Source organism: Benincasa hispida, chromosome 9, assembly GCF_027475165.1.
Source record: "Benincasa hispida cultivar pf3 chromosome 9, pf3_genome.v1.1, whole genome shotgun sequence".
NCBI classification, from domain to species: Eukaryota; Viridiplantae; Streptophyta; class Magnoliopsida; order Cucurbitales; family Cucurbitaceae; genus Benincasa; species Benincasa hispida.
Genome location: NC_143486.1, coordinates 56,202,867 through 56,225,145, shown reverse-complemented (window position 1 = coordinate 56,225,145; position 22,279 = coordinate 56,202,867). Strand labels below are relative to the sequence as shown.

General features: G+C 36.8%; 1 long non-coding RNA gene and 1 pseudogene across 2 annotated transcripts; both read right to left on the bottom strand.

The window, feature by feature from the left end:
* Positions 1-920: 920 nt before the first annotated feature.
* On the bottom strand, positions 921-20,153 carry LOC150033942 (pyrophosphate--fructose 6-phosphate 1-phosphotransferase subunit beta-like; annotated as a pseudogene). Its single transcript, XR_016531714.1, has 18 exons — positions 19,988-20,153; positions 19,794-19,853; positions 16,201-16,362; positions 15,982-16,102; positions 15,799-15,852; positions 15,606-15,712; positions 15,291-15,396; positions 15,063-15,126; positions 14,627-14,715; positions 14,408-14,540; positions 11,264-14,275; positions 10,749-10,880; positions 10,545-10,625; positions 5,125-10,049; positions 4,933-5,038; positions 4,617-4,722; positions 1,434-1,606; positions 921-1,201 (listed from the first exon to the last, which is right to left on the bottom strand). The product of XR_016531714.1 is annotated as a pyrophosphate--fructose 6-phosphate 1-phosphotransferase subunit beta-like (transcript).
* Positions 20,154-21,092: 939 nt separating this feature from the next.
* Positions 21,093-22,271, bottom strand: LOC150033941 (uncharacterized). The gene is made up of 2 exons (XR_016531980.1): positions 21,737-22,271; positions 21,093-21,525 (listed from the first exon to the last, which is right to left on the bottom strand). It is a non-coding gene; the product is annotated as an uncharacterized LOC150033941 (long non-coding RNA).
* Positions 22,272-22,279: the final 8 nt, after the last annotated feature.

The following is a 22,279-nucleotide window of genomic DNA, read 5'->3' as shown; positions in this document are numbered from 1 at the left end:
TTGATACAATCAAAGATAGAAATTCTTTGCTCAATTACTTTTGAATCATCGACTTCTTCAGTAGTTATATGATTGTTGTCAAATTTCGCTATGTTGAAAGCATGACATGCAATAACTTTTGATACTTCATCTAGATGGTTATGGAGGAAGCTTCTTGGAAAATTTTTTGCCAAAGTTACCGACCATTGAAGTTCAGGGAAGTCCTTATCCTCTTCTTAAGCAGTCTTAGGCTTCCATGCCATCTTTTTGCCTTTCTTTTTATGAGTCTTATTCCCTCTTCTATAGCTTCGATAAGAATGCAACTCTTTTTTGATGGAATTTTGCTATCTTCTCTTTCGAAAAGTCACGAGGATCTACCCTTTGTTGTTCAATCTTCAACAGGCTCATCTTTCTTTTGGGAGTCTGTCGTTTGAGTCTCTTGTTGGAACCGAAAAACTATAGGCTCGAAGGTTCCAAACTAGATCATGTTTTCTCTTTGATAATAAGACGCAGGCAATGTTGGAACACTTGAAGTTGTCACTACTGTGGCATGATCTGTTTGAGCTACTTCATCAAAATCTAGCTCAATCTTCTTTTCACGAGCCAACTTCAGAATTAGCCCATTCAATACGATGCACTTTTCCTTTGGGTGGCTAATGACCCAATGATAATTGCAGTAGTTAGGATCATCTATTTTTCCTGGTTGTTCCGGTCCCTTGCATTCTGGTAGCTGAATAAGGTTCTTCTCTAGAAATTGTTCCAGCATGTCTACTGTCACACCCTCTCCTAGACTACCTGCTAGCTTAGTCAGGGAGATGGCGTGAAGCCAACAGACATCGCCCTCCTCTAACGATACCTATTGACCCTGCTGAATCGTTGAACCTGATAAACATACTAATCTTATATATAAAATACTTTACATGTAACACAACACAGCGGAATCCCTGAAAACCTTTAGATACACATGAAGTGCAGTCCTGACATAACTCGGTTTGGAAAATAACCTGGTAGAGATATCACAACCAAAAACATATCCAACTGGGGTTTACACAACCACGACATCTAGTGCTTACACAACCATAAACTACCCAGTTCTTACAAAGACATTTACAATATAAACAGACACAATGTACAACTCCACCCACGTATGAAGCTTGATCTGGAAGTTTTTAGGAGAAAACAGACTTTGGCAATTATCAGGCACCGGGAGCTCGATCTCTACCTGAAAAGTGGGAAAACATTTTGAAAGAATGAGCTACGAAGCCCAATGAGTGACTAAATTTAAAACTGTAAATCTGCAAATCAGAACACGTGATAAACCTTTAAACGTATAAATCTGTTCAATCAAAGCATTAAACATAAACGTGTAACGCTAAAAGCTTTCTCAAATATTCTGCAAGTATGTCATTAAAATCTAGCAAGGCATATCAAGTATATAAAACATTTTAACTAACATGACAAATCAACGTTGTGTAGGGCACGCCCAGTACAACCAATGTTTACTAGCTCTACGATGTAGTGGGGCCCGCCCAGCACTCCTATCGTGTTTGTCGTAGTGGGGCCTACCCAACGCTCCCGGCAGCATTGTTGTCACGAAGTACACTCAACGTCAACAACGGAATATAACCTGTGTGCACACGGTACCATATAGCCTCGGGCTCAATATCTCAGTCATGTAGTCACTAAAAGTTTCATAAAACAACATGAAAACATTAAAACATGCATGCTTATCTTTATCTTTCGTAAAACTCAAACTTACTCTGCTTGCTCGTGAAAAACTGAAAATCTTTAAATAGCACTCGCTAATACATACTTTACCTTAAATGGTATTGTTTCAACTACTTTTCAAGAAGTTAATAATTACGTGCTCGTATATAAACCTCAATAGAAAATCTAAGCTCAAAACTTATGCTTGAAACCATTCATAGAAATCATGTATCATTCATAAGTTCATATTCAAGCATGTAAACCATTTAAGCATAAATTACAATTTAGAAATCATTTTTGAAATTTGTTTTGTCACTCACAGTCTTGGCTAGTTCCCCGGTCTATAGACTCGGCCTATTTCCTCTTGGCCTGTCAAACAACCGAAACCGAGCATCAGAACTATAAATCGTCTTGTCTTTCCATGCTCATGAATTCTAAATTCTAGAAATAAAATCACACTTCACATTTTCTTTCCAGATTTTCCAGATTCAATACCCTAACTTCCAACACTCATAACTTCCTCAATACTTGACCAAAATTAATGTACTATATATCAAACTCTTCATTTTGGAACTCTCTACAACTTATCTGAAGTAATAAAAACGAGATTCTCAACGAATTTGTCCAGAAATCCCTCGAACACAGTGAATACAGATTCGTGCTTCTCTGCTACCCTCTACATTTCTCCTGAAATTAAACCTACTTCTAGTCATTTTTGGCTCCCGAATTCTTCATGAAAGTTATAGGAAATTGAATAAGCTTTCCAACCATACTCAATTGAGCTTCTAATCCAACCTGTACACCCCAGAATGTTCGAAAAACCAGAAAAAAGCAGAGATCCTTCTTATTTGCACGAAAATTCTGTGCTATGTTTTCCTTTTCAAAAACCATTAACTTAACAGAAAGCCAGGCCTCACCTCTTAGTTCTTCTTGTGTAGCTCAAACCGACTTAAAAACCAGAGATAGGTAGGTTGAACCCAAATTCTTCCTTGGTTGCACTTGCATGAGCTTTTCCTCCCTTCTTCAACCTCCAACCAGCAGCAACTTCTTCTTCCTCCTCCTTCACTCTCTCTCTCGAAATGCTCTGAAAATATAATGGGAAATGATGGAGAAATGGGCTGAAATGAGTGGGTTCTCACTTTAAACCCTAAGCACCGAATGGGTTTCCAATTTCTTTCATTTTCTTTCTTTTTTTTTTCCTTTTTCCTTTTCCTTTTCTTTTCTTTTTCTTTATTCCCTTTCTTTTCTTTTCTTTATTTATAAATTCCAAAATTATTAAAGACAACTTCAACCAAAAGCTTTGTCATTTTCTTCAACAATGGAACAACAATAACTTAAATCCAACATCCTACAATGTGTGACAAGAGCAAATAATCCAAGGAAAGTCTCGGGTTTACAACTTACCTCCCTCTTATGAAATTTCGTCCTCGAAATTTAGAAGTCCTTAGGTGAAGAGTGTCGGGTAACTCCTTCTCATCTGGTCTTCTGACTCCCAGGTTGCCTCCTCCACTCCGTGATGTCTCCAAAGGACCTTCATGAGTGGGATCGTTTTGTTCCTCAAAACTTGCTCCTTTCTGTCGAGGATCTGAACTGCTTCCTCTTTATAACTCAAGTCTTCTTTGAGCTCAATCGATTGTGCTTGCAACACATGTGACGGATCTGGAATATATTTCCTCAACATGGACACATGGAAAACATCATGTATTCGGGCAAGTTCTGCTGGCAACTCAAGTCTATAGGATGCTGGTCCAACTCGTTCTATTATCCGATAAGGACCAATATATCTAGGACTCACCTTACCTTTCCTCCCAAAGCGAAGAACACCTCTCCACGGAGATAACTTTAAGAAAACCTGATCTCTAACCTGGAATTGTAAGTCTCTTAGTCGTTTATCTGCATAGCTCTTCTGTCGATCTTGAGCTATCTTCAGGTTTTCTCTAATCGACTTAATGTTGTCTGACGTAACTTGTACCAACTCAGGACCAACTAGCTTTCGCTCTCCCACTTTGTTCCAGCATACAGGAGTTCTGCATGGTCTGCCATACAAAGCCTCGAATGGTGCCATGCCGATACTAGACTGATAGCTGTTATTATAAGAAAACTCCATAAGTGATAAGTGGGTATCCTAACTTCCCTTAAACTGAAGGACACATGCTCTCAACATGTCTTCTAAGGTCTGGATGGTCCTCTCTGACTGACCATCTGTCTGAGGATGAAACGCTGTACCAAACTTCAACTTTGTTCCCATTGCTTTCTGCACACTATCCCTATATGAAACTATGGACACTGGCACTCCATGCTGACTCACAATCTTATCGACGTATAGCTTAGCTAGCTGATCTAGTGTAGACGTCGCTTTAATCGGTAAAATTCGCGCTGTCTTGTTGAGTCTATCTACTATTACCCATATACTATCATGTCCACCAGCAGTACGAGGTAATCCAAATAGAAAATCCATGGCAATATGCTCCCACTTCCACTCCGACACTGGCAGTGGATTAAGGAGTCCTCCTGGCCTCTGTCTCACTGGTTATTATGAACATTCAACATATCAGAACTATTTATTTATTTATAAATATATATTTTGAAAAAGTAGACATATCTAAACTTGAAATACTTGTAATGTCAATAATTCAGTTATTATGAACATTCAACATATCAGAACTATTTTTAGTTTTAATTTCATTAAGCAAAATACTTAAAGTGGTAATATTTTCCTGTAGATCGACCATAAACCATCACATTACCAATCATTTCTGAATATATCTGCATAAACATCAGCAGAGCCTATTAAGAGTCTCATCTCATGAATGCGACATTCCATTTTTTCCTTGAATTCTTGAAGAAACTACTTCAACTTTGCAACAGTCACCAAAATTGAGTCCAAACGAAATATGAATTCTAAAGTAGTTATGAAGAGAAATGAGTACCTTGCAAGTAGAATCAAATCCAAAACTTGTGGGGACCTCTTTGCATTTGAGATCACCATCAATAGGTTTTGGGCAACCAATCGCTCGGGTTTTCAAATTCTTACTCCTAATTTAAAAACAACAGAAAGAAGGGGAATATAAATAACAGAGTCTTGCACAAAAAAAAAAAATGGTATACTAGAGTAATTAATTACTCAACCTTATATTTCTGCAATAAAAATAACATATAATAGTTTATCCATATATGACAATGAGAGTGAGAAAGAGAGCAAAAAGGAGGGAGGCAATAGACAAATTTCATAGTTCTGAAAAATACCTAAAGTTTTCAGCGAGGAGCCAAGCATTTGTGTTGGAATCATCTCCAGCAATTACAACAAGGCCATCCAATCAAGCTTCTGAGTAGTTTCTTCAGCTTGCTTAAACTAAAAATAGAACCGAACTGTCAATTAATGCCTTGACTACAACTAAGACGTCTCAAAATGAAAATTCTGAGAAGAAAGAGTTTCACCTGATCTGGACTTTCAATCTTAACCCTCCCATTGCATATCTTATCAAAACCACCATGATGAAAGAAAAATGCATTTAAATCAAGAATTGTATTCAAATGGCAATCATTTCGCATCAAGACTGCACATATTCAGTTCTACATGTTTACATTTCATGATCCTTGCAGGACCACCCTTGAAATCATACAACGTGCTTCCTTTTGCATGAACCTGTAGGTAATCTTCACCAAGATCGTAGAAGCTGCCAGATAGCCACAACTTGAACAGAAAAGCAAACATTTATTCTTGATTTCTAAATGTGGACACAATGAGACCCTACCAAATAGTCCAGAAATCACATTATGCCCTCCCAGTGCTTGGCCACCAAACTAGACAACTCCGATCTTCAATTTCTTATTCACCTACACCGAACTGGAATCAGTTGGCACCAACATTGCCGACGGTTAGCCGAAAAGATCAGGAAACAGCTTCGTGATCTCATTTGCACGCTGATATAACCCACAACTCAAACACTCCATAACCTTAAGAAGTAGCAACTGGCCTCAAATGCATTCAGTAAAACTCAAGTTCCAAACAAAAGCAAGATTTACAATCATAAGCAAAACACAGTAAAAGAACAAACAAAACTCAATGCATGTCATTACTCTTCCTTTGAGACATCAATCAACTCAGTTATCAAACAGAATACAAAAAAAAAAAAAAACACGTTATGAAGGGTAGGACGTGTAGAGTTGGTTGCTTTTGTTAGAAGTTGTAGGGTATTAGTTGGCAGAAAGAGAGCTTTGAGAACATCCTACCATGACATTTTGCAAGTTAATTTTGTGTAAAGCTTGACAATGAAAAGGTTGGATTGAGAATAAGAGGAGATAGAGAGGGGGAGAAAGAAGAGAGAGGAGGGAAATATTAAAATTAAATTTTCCCTTCCAAGTCATCTTGCCACATAAGTCATCTAGTAAATTTTCTATTTAAATTTAATGAATCTACTTGTAGAGGGAACTTTTAAATCTATTTCTTAAAATTCAAAGACTAAAATGGCTAATTTGAAACATGAATAACCAAAAGAACTCATTATTTTGTTCTCTAATAAGCGTCCATCATTACTTCACAAGAATAGGATTGTCTCCCTAATTCTTCAATCCTAATTCCCACTACAAACCAAATAACTTATCAAATGATTTTTGGTTTTTATACATAATATAATAAATATAATGTATAATATATATAAACAAGTAGATAAATATATATATACATACACGGTTTGGTTTAATTCGGTTTTGAAATCAAAAACCAAATTAAACCGAAAAATTTGGTTTCCTTGTGATTTTAAACTGAACTGAACTTTTAGTAAAAATTTTTTAAAAAATGCATCTATTATGTTAGTTTTAGTGTTCATCCCTACACTGAGCTTTCAATTGTGTCTAATAAGTCCCTTAAACTTTAAAAAATAAATCTATTACGTCTTTGATCTATTCAACATATTTTCATTTTTAAATACATGCATCTAAACATAAAAATTGAAATTTTAGAATCCTGAATTCATATCTAATAACTTATCAAACGATTTTTGGTTTTTATACATAATATAATAAATATAATGTATAATATATATAAATAAATAGATAAATATATATATACATACACGGTTTTGTTTAATTTGGTTTTGAAATCAAAAACCAAATTAAACCGAAAAATTTGGTTTCCTTGTGATTTTAAACTGACACTTTTAGTAAAAATTTTAAAAAAATGCATCTATTATGTTAGTTTTAGTATTCATCCCTACACTGAGCTTTCAATTTTATGTCTAATAAGTCCCTTAAATTTTAAAAAATGAATCTATTACGTATATATGCATCTAAACATAAAAATTGAAATTTTAGCATCCCAAATTCATATCTAATAAATCAATATGATTTAAGAAAAGTTAAAAATATCATAAAGCTATTAGACACAAAATTTTGACAAAAACATGAATGTTCAAGGTCGAAAATTGTAATTTAACAAGATTATAAGTATTAGAAAAAAAAACACAAACAGAGAGACTACCCTAGCCATTTTCCCAATATATTTTAAGCAGGAAGGTTGAAAAAATTTCCACTTACCAATATGAATATACAAGCTTCCACGTGACATAAAAATCCCAAGATTTGAACTGACCTGACAGTGCAAAAGCATGCCCCTCCTTGTCTTGAGCTAAACTTCTTTGGGTTCATTCATACAAGAGTAACAAGCCTACTCTGTCCAAACAATATCCTTCCGTATCCAAAGAGAAAAGAGATAACCACGAATAATGAAGAGCAACAGAATCATGAAGATACTTGGTTGATACACATTTCCAATCAGCTCTAATTAAATATATTTCCCATTGTAGATGTGAAACCTGCATTCCTATTTTCCTGTTTAAGTTAATAACTAAAGAACCTGACTAGGTATGAAACCCTATGCTAAAAAGGAAGAACTCTAAGTGTTGAATAAATGTTCTTCAAAAAGTTTGGAATTTAACTAATGGAAATTTAACTAAGTGCAAGGTTAACACTAAACCAGGCGTTTGGTATAAAACGCATAAAATAAAACTAAGTCAGGGACAATCATGTGTGAAATTGTGAAGTTGAACGCATTGCATGAAAGTCGCCCATGCGTTGAGAACGCGTGAGCAAGAGTAGAGAAATCAAGAGGTTGAACGCAAGGCACTAGGCAGACAATTGTGTAGCAAATGAGCAGTGCTACACGATGAAGTAGATGATCGTCTAGTAAGTGAGTGGCGCTACACGATGAGGTAGGTGATCGTGTAGGCGGGCGCTGGACGATTGTGTAGCAATGCGGGGAACTAAACAATGAGGTAGGCGATCGTATAGCAATGCGCGGAGCTAAGCGATGCTCTAGACGATCGTGAAGATGCGCGCGGCGTCAAACGATGAGAAGTCACGTGCTAGACGATCGGGCTATACGATAGGCAAAGTACTACATGATCAGTGTAAGCGCTGGACGATAAGCGTAGAAGCTGGACGATAGCGCTAGACGATAGGCGAAGTACTAAGCAATGGGTGCTGGGCGATGACGCTAAACGATTAGTGGATACGTTGGACGATAAGGCCTCAGCGCTAAACGATGGAGGTAAATGATGCGCGCAGTAGCTAAGCGATAGGCTATGCGCGAGATCGTTGACTAAATGATTGAGCTACACGATGGGCTGTTGGAGCTAAGCGATAGATGTAGAAACTAAACGATGGAGCGGTGCTGAGGACTGCGTTACGCAAGATTGATGAGCTCATTAGGACAAATGGCGTTATCGACGAAAGTCTAAAACAAAGATAGTAAGAGTTGGACGAATAAATATTCATGCAAAGTGAGTTCGATGCATGAAGAAGACATATCAAATAGGAGGTGGATAAGGCTGGGCGTTGGCAGAATGAGAGGAATACGCCTGGATATGATCAAAGGAGGAGGTGTCGGGTAAAGGAGAAGGGTGAGATGCCTATAAAAGGAGCAGAACACTACACTTTAACCTACAAACCATTTAAGTTCATAAAGATCACTAAGAAAAGAGTAAGTAAGAGCCATTCGTGCATTGAACGAAGGAAAAGAGGCGCTGATTAGACGAAAGTCAAAACAGAGGCGCTGAAGGAAGCTGAGTGTATGGATAGACGCTTAGGCTAAATTCAAATGAGAAGTTATTCCGGATTACTCGTGCAAATCAGGTGATTTTTGGAACAAAAGTTTTTAAATTGAATGTAGATTTGGTGTGAGGGCTGCCTTAATGAAATTCTAAATTTAAGGCTGTCAAATTCAAGGAAAACCGAGAGGTGCTCACCAGTGTGGAAACAGTCGGGTTAGGGGGAGTGAACTCGAGACTCCGAACTATCACCAAGGAATTTCAAGGCAAAACTCTAAGGTAAACTAGTTAAGACATTTTCACACATTTTTTAAGAAGGAAATGTCTTGAGATAAAGCCCGAAAGAGTGAATAATCTAAGCTTAAAGTTAAATCTGAAATAGGGTCGAGCAGAAGAGTAAGGGAAACCGGGTAAACTGTGAGGAATAAGAAATCTCAGCAGGTCACTGTGAGTGGTTTCTCCTTTTACTCTTTTAAACAAATTTAGAATTAATATGTGGTAGTTTATATTATGAGATGAATATGAGTTTGGGATGGTCGGGGGTTTATGGACCTAGAACCTGAGCCCAAAATAAATCCTTACAGGATGGTCAGCGGACCAAAGAGTCTAGTTCCTGAGCCTGTGGGAAGGAAAAACCTTGAATGGGATGGTCAGAGGGCCGACGAGCCTAGCTTCTGAGCCCATGAAAGGGAGAACTATGTGCACATAGGTTAATGAATATTTTTAGATGTGAAATGTTAATTATCTACCGTGTGTGTAGGTTTGTGAAAAGCTTCATGGAATGATGAAGGTTTGCATTGGAATCACGTGATATAATGCTTATGAACTGAAAAAGACTTGTATTTATGATTCCACTCATTGAGCTTTGTAAAACTCGTGGTTTATTTTCTGTGTTTCTATTGGAACTATGTGCATGGGCTATGCGCTAGCCGGGGCTCACGTTGAAGTTAGGTGGCAAGGACGCGCGCATGGGCGAGGATGCCTTAAACGATGCGGCTTGTGCGTGCGTTGGTGTGCTATGGAATTTGACCGAGAATTAATTAAAATATCTTATCCAAATTCTGAAAAATAGGTTCGATTTTCATCAATTTGGTTGTGTAAGATACCTAAATCCAGATCACCTGCTCCATTCTTCTTTTAGATTTGAACTTGCATAATTAATGGTAGGATTCTGATCTGACCTCTTCACATGACAAATGGAGCGGCGTGAATTATAAGGCTGGGAAAGAGATTATAGGAAACGTAATTTGCTCTAGAAAGAGATGATATTACCATCTAATTCCACCATTGCCTTCGAGATCACAGGTTTGAACTTACCTGCCAAACAAAATCTACCTTTAGAAAGAGATCATCAAATGATAAATATTAAAATAGACTTCATGAAAATGTTCTATCAATCCAAAGCCTTTCAAAATTGTTAAGAGAAAAGATACTCCACTTTTACATGATGATACTTCACTTTTATGCTTGTTTTTCTGATCTTACATGCACTTTGGACTAGTCTTTATAGTAATGTGTTAGTAACTAGTAAGATATTTGGATACTCAAAAAAAGAAAAAAAGATAACTTTTAAGTTTCATCAACTAGAAAACTAATGTCTTTTTAATATAGATTGGGGAGTTTTTTTTCATCTTTCTTTTTTTTTTTTTCTTCTAGTGAACTCCATTGTTCTCATTTTAGCTGGATTGTTGATACTCTGTTTGTCATTTCCCCTCTTACTCCCCATAAAAAATATTCTAGAAAAAAAATTATTAACGTGTTACTCAAAAAAACATGAGAACAGGAATGCACGTTTTCATGAAGAAATCATACCGTGTCTCCTCTCCACGTCCATTAACGAAGTGAATGCAGTTCCGCCAGCCATCCAATCTTTAACTGGAGCAGCCAAATTTCCTACCAAGTATGCATAACTAACTTATAAGTAATAGAAACGAGGAAAAAATCTATGGAGGAAACTGATAACAAGAAAAAGAATGAATGGTTAAAAGGTTAGAGACTAAAATGATCAGAAGGTACCAGAAGTGGAACAGACAGATCGATGATATTGGTCCAGTTTTTCCACTCGGGAGGAGAGCTCCAGCAGTGTAACCCAAAGCATAGCAATAAGTTGAATCAAAGTTCGTGGGTAAACCACACATCCCTTCGTACCTATAAGTCAAAATAAGAAATAAACAGAGATAACATACAAAGCACTAACCAGCAAAGTACAATTTTTTTTGTATTATCTCATGGCCATTTGTTCGTATCATTCGTAAGTTTACATTTGAAAGTCAATTAGCTGTAAGCCTAACCCATCACTTAATTGGCCATTTGCTTTACGAGTTCATAATGGAAGTCTAGATACTTGGTGCCCCTAATTATCAAATATGAATCTAAAAGATCTTAATGCATTTACCAACATGCATGCTTTTTAGATCTCAACTGATTTGCCTACTACCCAAGTGCTAAATATAATATGTGTTATCACTAAATTATTAAACAGGAGCGTTTAAGTAAAATGGCAAAAGTTCAAGCACGAATAGAATAAGTACCCAAAGAAATGTGACTACTCCTTGAATTGGCCGCCCATTATATGCACCTTCTTGCCTTCTCTTTTCCAACTCAGTTTGGAAAGACATGTATAAAACAAAAAGAAAAAACAATTACCTGGACATTGCCGTGTGGATCTCTTTCAAGCAACAATTGTTCTTGGATTGCTTGTGGGAAAAATTCAAAAAAGTGATGAGATTGAGTAGTAAGTTTCTTTTTCCATAACCTATCTCTTTTTTTTTTTTTGAACAAAAAAAATCCACTTTATTAAGATAATGAAAGATGTTAAAAGTGACAAGAAGGAAATAAACATAAAGTGCATTACAATCAAGCACACTAAAAAGCACAAAACGGATCAACAAATGCACTAGGACATCTTAACTAGGTTGACATCTCCCTAGCATTCTCATCATCTCCAAGAAAGACTAGAATCCAAAGCTAAGTACAAAATGAAGAGGACCTTGCAAAAGACAAGGTTTACAACCAAATGATTATCTAAAAGTTAAACTGAAAATAATAACCATCACTATGCTGTTACAAAATCAAGAGAGTGGGAAAATAAAGGCTTTCCAATTGAGGTTGATATCTTGTAAAGAGAAGTCTTGAAAAGCTTTGGAAAGCGAGCACCAGAAGGAGGCGTTGATATGGGCGATATCAAATTTAGCGGAACTAGAAGAAGCTTTGTCTTGAAATACTCTTTGATTTCTTTCAAACCAAATTTTTTATAACAAAGCTTTAACTGCGTTGGTCCAAAATAGTCTTGGCTTCTTCTTCAAACGTGGCCCGATCAAGAGTTGAAGCACATTAACCTTAAAATCATTATCAAGAACCCAGCTGACATTAAAGCAATTGAAGAGAGATGTCCAACAAAATTCTCCAAAAACATACTGGAAGAACAAATGCAAGAGAGATTATGTGTTTACCCAACAAAGAATGCAAACCTGTGGAGAAATATAGAGAGTAGGTAACTTTCTTTGGAGGATATCTGCGCTGTTAAGAGAGCCATTCAACATGATCCAAATCAGAATATTCTCCCTTCTAGGGCTCTTAGACTTCCATAAGGCTGACTCTAATGGCTGGCCAATTGGGGAGGAAAATGATAGATGCTTTACAAGAGACTTGACTAAGAAAACCCCATTTGGTTCTAAAGACCACCGTCTTTTATCAGAAATCGAATTAAGTTTATAGTGACTGAGTTTTCCAATCAGAAGCTGGAAGTTTTCTGCCTCTTCATCCTTTAACAGTCTTCTAAAAGGAAAAGTCCAAGATGTTGAAATCATCCCAATAATCTTGTAATGAACCCTCGGGTTTAGTGGAGATAAAGAAAAGATTAGGGAATGAGATTTTTAGAGGAACCAAATCCAACCAAGGATCTTTCCAAAAGCTTATTCTTTCACCATTACCAACCTTGAAGGCTGCCAAGGAATCCACTTTTAACCAAAATCTTGAAATATTAATCAATGGGCTTCTAAGGCTGCTGGAAAATTTTCCGTTGGTATGCCAACCAAACTTACTTCTTCCATTAATGCTTATAATATAGTCAGTTGGTATATGAGAAAGAACTGACTTACATAGGGTGGCGCGACCACCTTTTAAGAGGTTGTATCTCTTCCATTTGTCCAGTTTTCTTTGGACTTTGTCGATCACTGGTTGCCAAAAAGCTAATTGTTTAGGGTATCTCCCTAAAGGAAGGCCAAGGTACATAAATGGGAGGTAGACAGCCTTGAAATTTAGGAGGGTTGCTTCTAATTGTAACTTGAAATGGTATATATTGATACCACATAAAGCTGATTTTTCCCAATTAACCTTCAGCCCGAACACCACTCAAATAATTCAAGTATTTTCTTTAGGTTGCTGAGTTTTCTTTGTCATCTTGGCAGAAAATTAGAGTATCATTCGCAAATTGTAAAATAGAAACATGAATTCTGTCTTTTCCAACAATAAAACCTTCAAAACTTGCCTTTTTCTCGAAACTGGGAAAGTAATGCATTTAGGACTTCACTGACTAGTAGAAACAAGAAAGGAGAAAGAGGGTCACCTTGCCTTATTCCTCTTGAAGCTTGAATTCTGCCACGAGGTCTTCCATTTTTTGAAGATTGAGAATTTTGAGTTAGAACCCAAACATTAGATTTGCTCTGTTTTTTGGTGTTCTGAAGGGGAGGGGGACTCTGTTTTTCTGGAAAAACAAGCTTAACCATTCTTCCCCTTACTATGTCTGCATAGGAGATTGGGACTGAGCGAGGGTTTTTTGTCACCTGTTCAACTTCAAAGAGGGACAAAGCATCATTTAACAAGGTAAGGAAGGAATACCAACCTGAATTAAGAGTTCCTGATGGAACGTGAATGAAGAATCGTCCTCCAACTGCAGGCCACACTACACATCATAAAAACCAGTTTGAATAGATTCGGATGTTAGAAATCTTGGTTACACCAGAAGCATCTTGCTCGCTTTTGACAAAGAAGCTAGATGTTGGAAGTTTCGAAAGGGTCGAGATGTTCTCCACAAACCAAAGTAGCTACGATTTTGACAAGGAAATTTGCTTTTGGCTTCCACATCTTCTATGATTACTGAACCAACTTGGATGAGGGCATAGAAGTGGTTGTCCTTAATCTTACAGTTGATAACTTCGACGGCTAAGTTAGGCTTGGAGGGCAGGGTCGATGGATGGGCCATGAGAGATAGATGAGCCGAGGGTTGCAGATGAGGGTTGATGTTGGTGGGAATAGGCAAAGCTTGGTCGGAGATGGGGAGAGGGCGGGGAGTTAGGTCGGAATAGGGTGCCGGAGGGAGGGAAAGGGAGAGAGGAGAGAAAAGAGAGCATTTTCGAGCCAAAGCAGTGTTGGAATTCTCAGGTGGTCTAATCGATGTAGTAAGATTGTTTGGATGGTTACAACTTCAATATGTTGGGTGTACTAACCTATCCTCATCTATAATATTTCTTTTTCCATAATCTATCCTCATCTATAATATCATGGGCAAGAATTTCATTGAGTTCCGAAATAAGCTGCTGCACCTGTAGAAAGTGGGTTATAAATGATATCAGTTCAAAAATGACACATTGATCCCGAGAATCTTGGGTTTAGTGGATAGTGAGCGTGCAACCAAAATAAATAAACCCAATTAGCTACAATAACAAGACGAATACCTCTGGAATGAAGTCAATCAGGCCCTCAGGAATAACTACAACACCATAATTAATAACCAAGTTCATAACGTTTACTAATTACATCGACAATGTAGTCTGTAACGTTTTTCAAGGTAAGCTTCTTAGCCGCAACCTGCAAAACACATTATAAAGCATGTGGAGATAAATGTCCTCCTTGACAAATGTTTCTATCTTAAGTAGTTTAAATAAAGCAGCTACCTTTTCTCCAATAATAGTAATATTTGGATGAGTTTGCAAAGCACACTCCAATGTAATGTAAGAAACAGCACGACCCATAAGCCGTCCAACTGTGGATATATGTACACTGTTAATGCCATATGATAATAAACTTGAAATTTGAGTGAGAAACAAAAAGGTATCAACATCACAACAATGAAAAAGTACAATCTCACATTAGGTAGATTAAATAGAGAAGGTTAATAAAATTGAGCAGAGAGAAGTGCTCTGTTTTTTACAGATGAAGCAACAAGATGGGCTTTATTATTGATATTATTTATTTATTTATAAATATATATTTTAAAAAAGTAGACATATCTGAACTTGAAATACTTGTAATGTCAATAATTCAGTTATTATGAACATTCAGCAGATCAGAACTATTTTTAGTTTTAATTTCATTAAGCATAATACTTACAATGGTAATATTTTCCTGTAGATCGACCATCAACCATCACATTACCAATCATTTCTGAATATATCTGCATAAACATCAGCAGAGCCTATTAAGAGTCTCATCTCATGAATGCGACATTCCATTTTTTCCTTAAATTCTTGAAGAAACTACTTCAACTTTGCAACAGTCACCAAAGTTGAGTCCAAACAAAATATGAATTCTAAAGTAGTTATGAAGAGAAATGAGTACCTTGCAAGCAGAATCAAATCCAAAACTTGTGGGGACCTCTTTGCATTTGAGATCACCATCAATAGTTTTTGGGCGACCAATCGCTCGGGTTTTCAAATTCTTACTCCTAATTTGAAAACAACAGAAAGAAGGGGAATATAAATAACAGAGTCTTGCACACAAAAAAAAATGGTACACTAGAGTAATCAATTACTCGACCTTATATTTCTGCAATAAAAATAACATACAATAGCTTATCCATATATGACAATGAGAGTGAGAAAGAGAGCAAAAAGAAGGGAGGCAATAGACAAATTTCATAGTTCTGAAAAATACCTAAAGTTTTCAGCGAAGAGACATGCATTTGTGTTAGAATCATCTCCACCAATTACAACAAGACCATCCAGATCAAGCTTCTGAGTAGTTTTTCCAGCTTGCTTAAACTGAAAATAGAACCGAACTGTCAATTAATGCCTTGACTACAACTAAGACGTCTCAAAATGAAAATTCTGGGAAGAAAGAGTTTCACCTTATCTGGAGTTTCAATCTTATCCCTCCCATTGCATATCATATCAAAACAACCCTGATAAAAGAAAAATACATTTACATCAAGAATTGCATTCAAATGGCAATCACTTCGCATCAAGACTGCACATATTCACACTAACAATTCTAACAAGTGAAAGCTAGAAATCCCTTCAAGAAAATTAACCCGATTGCAGTATGGAGAGATAAATTGTGCAGTCAGTTCACATATTTGCATTTCATGATCCCTGTAGGACCACCCTTGATACCATACAACGTGCTTCCTTTTGCATGAACCTGTAGGTAATCTTCACAAATATCGTAGAAGCTGCTAGATAGCCACAACTTGAACAGAAAAGCAAACATTTATTCTTGATTTATAAATGTGGACACAATGAGACCCTACCAAATAGACCAAAATTCACATTATGCCCTCCCAGTGCTTGGCCACCAAACTAGACAACTCCGATCTTCAATTTCTTATTCACCTGCACCGAACTGGAATCACTTGGCACCAACATTGCTGACAGTTGGCCGAAAAGATCAGGAAACAGCTTCGTGATCTCACCTGCACGCACATACAACCCACAAATCAAACACTCTAAAACCTTCAGAAGTAGCAATTGGCCTCAAACGCATCCAGTAAAACTCAAGTTCCAAACAAAAGCGAGATTTACAATCATAAAAAAAACACAGAAAAAGAACAAACAAAACTCAATGCATGTCACTACTCTTCCTTAAGACATCAATCAACTCAGTTACCAAACAGAATACAAAAAAAAAAAAAAAAACCAAGTTATGAAGGCTAGGGCATGTAGAGTTGGTTGCTTTTGTTAGAAGTTGTAGGGTATCAGTTGGCAGAAAGAGAGCTTTGAGAACATCCTACCATGACTTTTTGCAAGTTAATTTTGTGTAAAGCTTGACAATGAAAAGGGAGGATCGAGAATAAGAGGAGATAAAGAGGGGGAGAGAGAAGACAGAGGTGGGAGATATTAAAATTAAATTTTCCCTTCCAAGTCATCTTGCCACATAAGTCATCTAGTAAAATTTCAATTTAAATTCCGTGGGCTAGGAAAAGTCCATGCAAAAAGGAGAACTTGTAGAGAGACCTTTTAAATCTATTGCTTGAAATTCAAAGACTAAAATGGCTAATTTGAAACATGAATAACCAAAAGAACTCATTATTTTATTCTCTAATAAGCGTCCATCACTACTTCACAAGAATAGGATTGTCTTCCTAATTCTCATAATCCTTATTCCCACTAAAAACCAAATAACTTATCAAACGATTTTTGGTTTTTATACATAATATAATAAATATAATGTATAATATATATATATATATAAATAAATCGATAAATATGTACATATATACATACACGGTTTGTTCAATTTGGTTTTGAAATAAAAAACCAAATTAAGTCGAAAAAATTAGTTTCCTTATGATTTTAACTGAACTGAACTTTTAGTGAAAATCTTAAAAAAAATGCATCTATTATGTTAGTTTTAGTGTTCATCCCTACACTGAGCTTTCAATTGTGTCTAATAAGTCCCTTAAACTTTAAAAAATGAATCTATTACGTCTTTGATCTATTCAACATATTTTTATTTTTAAATACATGCATCTAAACATAAAAATTGAAATTTTAGAATCCTAAATTCATATCTAATAAATCAATATGATTTAAGAAAAGTTAAAAATATCATAAACCTATTGGACACAAAATTTTGACAAAAATCTGAAAGTTCAAGGACTAAAATTGTAATTTAACAAGATTATAAATATTAGAAAAAAAAAACACAAACAAAGAGACTACCCTAGCCATTTTCCCAATATATTTTAAGCAGGAAGGTTGAAAAAATTTCCACTTACCAATATGAATATACCAGCTTCCAGGTGACATAAAAATCCCAAGATTTGAACTGACTGACAGTGCAAAAGCATGCCCCTCCTTGTCTTGAGCTAAACTTCTTTGGGATCATACATACCAAGAGTAACAAGCCTACTCTGTCCAAACAATATCCTTCCATATCCAAAGAGAAAAGAGATAACCACAATGGGTTCAATACTTCAGTATGGAAATGTATGAATAAAGAAGAGCAACAGAATCATGAAGGTACCTGGTTGATACACATATATTCATTCAGCTCTAATTAAATGTATTTCTCATTGTTGATATGAAACCTGCATTCCTATTTGCCTGTTTAAGCTAATGACTAGAAGAACCTGACTAGGTATGAAACCCTATGCTAAAAAGGAAGAACTCTAAGTGTTGAATAAATGTTCTTCAAAAAGTTTGGAATTCAACTAATGGAAATTCAAGTATGTGCAAGGTGTTACTAAACCAGGCGTTTGGTATAAAACACATAAAATAAAACTAAGTCCTGACAATCATGTGTGAAATTGTGAAGTTGAACGCATTGCATGAAAGTTGCCGATGCGTTGAGAACGCGTAAGCAAGAGCAGAGAAAGCGAGAGGTTGAACGCAAGGCACTGGGCAGACAATCGTATAGCAAATGAGCAGTGCTACACGATGAGGTAGACGATCGTCTAGCAAGTGAGTGGCGCTACATGATGAGGTAGGCGATTGTGTAGGCGGGCGCTGGTTGATTGTGTAGCAATGAAGGGAGCTAAACAATGAGGTAGGCGATCGTATAGCAATGCGCAGAGCTAAGCGATGTGCTAGACAATCGTGAAGATGCACACTGCGTCAAACAATAAGAAGTCACGTGCTAGACTATCGGGCTATACGATAGGTAAAATAGTACACATCAGTGTAAGCGCTAGACAATAAGCGTAGAAGTTGGACGATAGCGCTAGACGATAGGCGAAATACTAAGCGATGGACGTTGAGCGCTGGGCGATGACGCTAAGCGATTAGTGGATACGTTGGACGATAAGGCGTCAGCACTAAACGATGGAGGTAAACGATTTGCGCAGTAGCTAAGCGATAGGCTATGCGCGAGATGGTTGACTAAACAATTGAGCTACGCGACGGGTTGTTGGAGCTAAGCGATAGATGTGGGAACTAAACGATGGAGCGATGCTGAGGACTGTGTTACGCAAGATTAATGAGCTCATCAAGACAAATGGCGTTATTGTTGGAAATCTGAAACAGAGATAGTAAGAGCTAGACGAATAAATGTTCATGCAAAGTGAGTTCGAATCACATATAGTAAGAGTTTGAATCACTTTTTCGGGCATCTGAAAAAGTGACATATAGTAAGTTGGTATATGAGAAAGAACTGACCCACATAGGGTGGCACGACCACCTCTTGAGAGGTTGTATCTCTTCAATTTGTCCAGTTTGCTTTGGACTTTGTCGATCACTGGTTGCCAAAAAGCCAATTGCTTAGGATATCCCCCCTAAAGGAAGGCCAAGGTACATAAATGGGAGGTAGATAGCCTTGCAATTTAGGAGGGCTGCTTCTGATTGTAACTTGAAATGGTCTATATTGATGCCACATAAAGCTGATTTTTCCCAATGAACCTTCAACCCCGAACACCACTCAAATAATTCAAGTATTTTCTTTTGGTTGCTGAGTTTTTCTTTGTCATCTTGGCAGAAAATTAGAGTATCGTCCGCAAATTGTAACAAAGAAACATGAATTCTATCTTTGCCAACAATAAAACCTTCAAACTTGCCTTTTTCTCGAAACTGGGAAAGTAATGCATCCAGGACTTCACTGACGAGTAGAAATACGAAAGGAGAAAGAGGTTCACCTTGCCTTATTCCTCTTGAAGCTTGAATTCTGCCACGAGGTCTTTCATTTATGAAGATTGAGAATTTTGTGTTAGAACCCAAAAATTAGATTTGCTCTGTTTTTTGGTGTTCTGAGGGGGCAGGAGACTTTGTTTTTCTGCAAAAACAGGCTTAACCATTCTTCCCCTTACTATGTCTGCATAGGAGATTGGGACTGAGCGAAGGTTTTTTGTCACCTGTTCAACTTGAAAGAGGGACAAAGCATCATTTAACAAGGTAAGTAAGGAATATCAACCTGAATTAAGAGTTCCTGATGGAACGTGAATGAAGAATCTTCCTCCAACTGCAGGCCACACTACACATCATAAAAACCAGTTTGAATAGATTTGGATGTTAGAAATCTTGGTTACACCAGAAGCATCTTGCTCGCTTTTGACAAAGAAGCTAGATGTTGGAAGTTTCGAAAGGGTCGAGATGTTCTCCACAAACCAGAGTAGCTACGATTTTGACAAGGAAATTTGCTTTTGGCTTCCACATCTTCTATGATTACTGAACCAACTTGGATGAGGGCATAGAAGTGGTTGTCCTTAATCTTACAGTTGATAACTTCGACGGCTAAGTTAGGCTTGGAGGGCAGGGTCGATGGATGGGCCATGAGAGATAGATGAGCCGAGGGTTGCAGATGAGGGTTGACGTTGGTGGGAATAGGCAAAGCTTGGTCGGAGATGGGGAGTTAGGTCAGAATAGGGTGCCGGAGGGAGGGAAAGGGAGAGAGGAGAGAGGAGAGAGGAGAGAAGAGAGAGCATTTTCCAACCAAAGTAGTGCTGGAATTCTCCGATGGTCTAATCGATGTTGTCAGATTGTTTGGATTGTTACAACTTCAATATGTTGGGTGTACTAACCTATCCTCATCTATAAAATCATGGACAAGAATTTCATTGAGTTCCGAAATAAGTTGTTGCACCTGTAGAAAGCGAATTATGAATGATATCAGTTGAAGAATGACATATTGATCTCGAGAATCTTGGGTTTAGTGGATAGTGAGCATACAACAAAAAGAAATAAACACAATTAGTTACAATAACAAGACAAATACCTCCGGAATGAAGTCAATCAGGTCATGGGGAATAACTACAACACCATAATTAATAACCAAGTTCAGAACGTTTACTAATTACATCGACAATGTAGTCTGTAACGTTTTTCAAGGTAAGCTTCTTAGCCGCAACCTGCAAAACACATTATAAATTCGATGTTCCTTATAAACTAAAGCTCTATTAATAAATGAGTCAACATTCAAAACACATTATTTTTTGTCTGAAAATTTTTTCGCCTGCATACATTCAAAACCAATAAATCTCCATGAGTCAACTACTACTAGGTGGTAGAGAACAAATTTTTCAAAGCTGACAAAAAAGGCATCCGATATCACTTGGGCAATTGAATATGATATGGGATGTCAATACTTAGTTCCATTGCACCATATTAAAAGTTTCAACCTAATTCCATGAATCCTTTGTTTATCACAAATTTTCATCTTTACCCTTAAGTTTTTTTTTTTATATTTACCATTCCATGTAAAAATGCAAGAAGATGAAATTCTGAAACAGGATATATTAACTGACTCAACAATTTCAATTTTCATGTTTACATGAGAGTATCTGTTGCAGAGATTATTAGTTATTACTGAGACAAAATCTAGTCCTCAAAGAGAATAAACAACCTTAACCTTAGGGTTGCATGTGGAGGTAAATTCCCTTCTTGACAAAGGTTTCTATCCGGTAAAGCATGTAGAGATAAATGTCCTCCTTGACAAAGGTTTCTATCTTAAGTAGTTTAAAAAGCTACCTTTGCAACAGTCACCAAAGTTGAGTCTCAACGAAATATGGATTCTAAAGCAGTTACGAAGAGAAATGAGTACCTTGCAAACAAAATCAAATCCAAAACTTGTGGGGACCTCTTTGCATTTGAGATCACCATCAATAGGTTTTGGACAACCAATCGCTCGGGTTTTCAAATTCTTATTCCTAATTTGAAAACAACAGAAAGAAGGGGAATATAAATAACAGAGTCTTGCAGACAAAAAAAAAAATGGTACACTAGAGTAATTAATTACTCGACCTTATATTTCTGCAAAAAATATAACATATAATAGCTTATCTATATATGACAATGAGAGTGAGAAAGAGAGCAAAAAGGAGGGAGGCAATAGACAAATTTCATAGTTCTAAAAAATACCTAAATTTTCAGCGAGGAAACAGGCATTGGTGTTGGAATCATCTCCACCAATTACAACAAGGTCATCTAGATCAAGCTTATGAGTAGTTTCTTCAGCTTGCTTAAACTGAAAATAGAACCGAACTGTCAATTAATGCCTTGACTACAACTAAGACGTCTCAAAATGAAAATTCTGAGAAGAAAGAGTTTCACCTGATCTGGAGTTTCAATCTTAACCCTCCCATTGCATATCTTATCAAAACCACCATGATAAAAGAAAAATGCATTTAAATCAAGAATTGCATTCAAATGGCAATCACTTAGCATCAAGACTACACATATTTACACTAACAATTCTAACAAGTGAAAGCTAGAAATCACTTCAAGAAAATTAACCTGAATGCGATATGGGTAGATAAATTGTGCATTCAGTTCTACATATTTAGATTTCATGATCCCTGCAGGACCACCCTTGAAACCATACAACGTGCTTCCTTTTGCATGAACCTGTAGGTAATCTTCACAAAGATCGTAGAAGCTGCTAGATAGCCACAACTTGAACAG